The sequence below is a fragment of the Eschscholzia californica genome, unplaced genomic scaffold (genome assembly GCF_041429995.1).
Source record: "Eschscholzia californica isolate CP2 unplaced genomic scaffold, dmEscCali1.0.p SCAF_221, whole genome shotgun sequence".
NCBI lineage: Eukaryota > Viridiplantae > Streptophyta > Magnoliopsida > Ranunculales > Papaveraceae > Eschscholzia > Eschscholzia californica.
In genome coordinates, this window is record NW_028238334.1 from 25,001 (window position 1) to 30,000 (window position 5,000).

Below are 5,000 nucleotides of genomic sequence, written 5' to 3' on the forward strand. Positions count from 1 at the left end.
ATCTCTCGAGCTACCTTCTTACGAAGTTTTGTTATAGCATCGATAACTGCCTCCGGTTTAGGCGGACAACCCGGCAAATAAACATCCACAGGAATTAGCTTATCGACTCCCCGAACAGTACTATAAGAATCAGTACTGAACATCCCTCCTGTAATAGTACAGGCTCCCATAGCAATGACATATTTTGGTTCAGGCATTTGCTCATATAATCTCACCAACGAAGGAGCCATTTTCATTGTTACTGTGCCGGCTGTTAAAATTAAGTCCGCTTGCCTAGGACTTGATCTTGGTACCAGGCCATAACGATCAAAGTCGAAGCGCGAGCCTATTAATGAAGCAAATTCAATAAAGCAACAACTGGTACCATAGAGAAGCGGCCATAAACTGGAAAGTCTTGACCAATTTGAAAGATCATTTGATGTAGTTGAAATAACTGAATTTTGGGTTGTTCGATCAAGTACCGGAAACTCAATGGAATTCATAACTGTCTCAATGTAATTTTTTTCTTCTTTTTTCTTTTTATTGTCTGAATATTCAGGAGCTAAGACCATTCCAATGCTCCTTTTCGCCATGCATAAACTGAACCAACAATTGGGATAAGCACGAAAATGAAAGCTTCTATAAATACAGATACACCCAATACATCGAAACTCATCGCCCATGGATAAAGAAAAACCGTTTCAACATCAAAAACAACAAAAACTAGAGCAAACATATAATAACGAATTCGGAATTGTAACCAAGCGTCGCCCATTGGTTCTATACCCGATTCATAACTAGAAAGTTTCTCTGGCCCTTCGCTAATCGGGGCCAAAACTCCGGAAATTAGAAATGCCAAAATAGGAATAAGACTTGATATTATTAGAAATGCCCAGAAAATATCATATTCGTGAAGCAGAAACATAGATGCACTCCTATGAATGTGGAAAATATACCGTATTAGTCAATTCGAATCGGAATTGTGAATTCATCTATAACTCTTTAGCCGAAATACCAATGAATTTTGATTGAACCACCCAGTTTTTTTGCTGTAGGTCGTGTCTTGTTTCAAGATTCATCGAGTGGAATCCTATTTCCATTTACTTCAATTCTATTTCGATATGGTATAGACATATCATGTTCTTATACAAAAAAATTTTCTCGTTTTTATCTCGTTTCAGATTCTCTCTAAAAAAAGCTAAAAAAGGAATTCAAAATTTTATTTTTAATTAGTTATTTAGAATTTTATAGAATTCTGTATAGACTTTTTCTTAAGATTTAAGTTAAGATATTGATATTATTAATAAAAATAATAATAATAATGAATTCTATACATATGTTATCTATTTTATGAATATTCATATAAGAGAATCAAATGGTATTGTATTGGTATATGCTTTTCATTAAGATCCAGTTAGAGGATTATTGCTTCTATTGATTAAATACGGAAATAGAATGCATTGACCTATTTGATTCTCTCCCCTTGTTCTCGACTTAATGGATTTGATTCAATGCATTGAATTGCGAGAAACCCTTAACATATCATATAACAATTCATAAGTTTCTATCCCCAAATTACAGGCTTTGAGCCTCTACTGCCTCGACCTGCACCTACCCAAAAAACAAAAAAATCGGATTATGAAATTAGAGCTCGAAGTCTTGAAAGAATCATTCCAAACCCCGATCTTTAGTACTTGAAATGGGTCCGAAATGAATGGAAATCCTTGTTAATTTAAAATGTAATCAGAACTAGTGAAAGTAAGACCAACCACTGGGTTAGGTTTCATGTCAATAAAAAGATTGATTTTGAAACAACCCTACACAATGGAGCGTATCACAATGATAGAGTCAGCCGAATCATAAATGATCTACGGAAGAAACTTCGAATGGAATCCCGCATTATCAAACGATTCGACAGCCCAAATCCCCCAATAACTCATGGAAATAGACAGAGGTGCAAACACTAATAGATTTAGGACCCATTCAGTATCTCTAAAACAATGAGTTGGGCTGTTCTTCCGCAAAAAAAGCGATGAGTCGGGGGCTTCTTAACTCGTACAAGTTCAAACGGACCCCCAATCTTCTTGCATAAAGTCAGCATTGGTAGAATTGGAATGGTGGGCAATTGGGTTGGGGTATATTGGGATACAAAAAAAATAAATATTTTACCGAAAGATAAGACTACTTGATTTGTGTTTAAGATAAGATTACTTGATTTGTGTTTTGCTAGGCCGGTTATACGAAGATGAACCCATTTGACAATGTTTACAATGAAACTTTCCAAGGAGTTTCGTTTTTCAAACTCTGGCTCTTCCACAAATACAAGAAAAATAATATGTCGGTCCTGGATCCGTGCGACTTACTATCAGATTGGATTTAGTTTGGGTTGGAGTTTTTAGCCGGGCTCGGGTCATCATTTTGACTTCAAAAATTCACTTTGGATTAGGTATACCAAAACCAAAGAAAAGGAATATCACTAACTCTTTGATCGTGGATAGAAAAACATGAAAAATTCATATGTAATTCACCCACCAAGATTGAAGAATGGGTTTGTTTATCCGAGATCTAAAAAATACCGATTGGGTCCATTGAAATGCATTTTTGTTTTCAGTTTCATGCTCGCTCGCGGGGATCATTCAGAGCATGCAAGAATTATTCTATTTCGATGGACCAACCGGCCGTCCGACTACAGCTACAACCAACAAGCAAGAATGAGGAAATTAAAACTATACAAAACAAATTTTTTGTTAATTTTAAATTCATTAAAAATCAAATCAATTAGGGCTATACGGACTCGAACCGTAGACCTTCTCGGTAAAACAGATCAAACTTATTATTATCGAAATGATTCAAACTGTTTCAAAGACCCAACATGCACTTTTTTTGCATTGGGCTCTTTCATCACCTGATATAAATATCAGATAGTCCGCCATACTTTTTCTTCACAGAAAGATAACGAGATGGCTCCACGTGCTCTAATTCATTATTTTGATTCTGATCCAGAAGCAATACCAAAGTGTTTCAAAGAAGAGTTGCCTTGACGTAGGTCTGCCTCCGGCCTAGATCAACCTAAGTTAAATGAAGTCTCTATCGCTCTGCTCAAAGAGTCAAATATGAAACTTCATACACCTTAAAGTTCATAGTACGAAAAGATATTTGTTTGAGGTCCTTATACTCATTATGCCTAGCATTGAATGCACTGGGTATTCACCTTATCAATTATCAAATCAACGATGGGTTCTATTTGGAGCCTAAATTGGCATCCAAAGGGGACCGAACCAAATATTTGTCAGGCTATTGTTCTCTTGTTCCCTGGAATATGTGGAGTAAGACATCGATTTCTCAATAAGATCAATTCTGTTGATTGCATGATGGACTCCCCTGAAAAAACATTGGCGCGCGTGTAAACGAGGTGCTCTACCTAACTGAGCTATAGCCCTTGTGCTTGTGATAGATAGTTTATCATGTAAATAATTTCTTGTCAAGATGAATCTTCTATGATCCGACATGAGAGCTTCTGGTCTGTTTCCTGCCAAGAATTGGTATTGCTTAGAAATAAGATTCCATCTATAATCCATCGATATGATGGGTCCCTTTTCTTTCTCTTTGTGATGATAAATGACCTACTTAACCCAGTGGTTAGAGTATTGCTTTCATACGGCGGGAGTCATTGGTTCAAATCCAATAGTAGGTAGGACTTATTAGATACCGGAGTCACTGGTATCTAATAAGTTTTTATATACACCCTCTTTTTTTTTCTTTTCTACCCCCCTTACTAGTAGTCTAGTAAATTTATTTTTATTTTTTTCTTACATCAGAATTCCATTACACTTGATTGGATTCAATCGGCAGAACTCAAATATGGTGTATAAACAGAACTTATTTTTTGGGCGCACCAACTAGTTAGGAAATTACATTGATAGCCTCTACGCGCGTCCTGGCTCGTCTGACAGCTAAATTTGCTTCAATTGTTTGTCTCTTTCCTTCAGCTCGACTCAAGTTAGCTTTCGCTATTTCAAGAGTTCGCTGAGCTTCTTGCGGATCAATGTCACTACCCTTCTCCGCATCATTTACTAAAATGGTGATCTCATTATTGCCTATTCTAGCAAAACCGCCCATCAGAGCTATTTTTAACCATTGGTCGTTAAGACGTAGTCTCAAAATACCTATATCTACAGCCGTAGCAATAGGGGCGTGATTTGGTAATACACCAATTTGGCCACTATTAGTAGATAAAATGATTTCTTTCACTTCTGAATCCCAAACAATTCGATTAGGGGTTAGTACACAAAGATTTAAGATCATTTCTTCAATTTGCTCTCCTCTTCTAAGTTCATAGCCTTCGCGGTAGCTTCATCGATGTTACCTACCAAATAAAAGGCCTGCTCAGGAAGACCATCTAATTCTCCGGAAAGGATCAGTTGAAACCCCCTAATTGTTTCTGCTAGACCAACATATTTCCCTGGAGAACCGGTAAATACTTCTGCTACGAAGAAGGGTTGTGATAAGAAACGCTCAATTTTTCGTGCTCTTGCTACGGTTAAACGATCCTCTTCGGATAATTCGTCCAACCCAAGGATAGCTATAATATCCTGAAGTTCTTTGTAACGTTGTGAAGTTTGCTTAACTCTTTGCGCAATTTCATAATGTTCCTCACCAACGATCCGAGGTTGGAGCATAGTTGACGTTGAATCTAAAGGATCTACTGCTGGATAGATACCTTTGGCAGCGAGTCCTCTTGATAGTACGGTAGTAGCATCTAAATGTGCAAATGTCGTAGCGGGGGCAGGGTCAGTCAAATCGTCCGCAGGTACATAAACTGCTTGAATAGAAGTTATGGATCCCTCTTTGGTAGAAGTAATTCTTTCTTGCAAAGAACCCATTTCTGTACTAAGGGTAGGTTGATAACCCACAGCAGAAGGCATTCTGCCTAATAAGGCAGATACTTCGGACCCCGCTTGGACGAAACGGAAAATATTGTCGATAAATAGAAGGACATCTTGTTCATTAACATCCCGGAA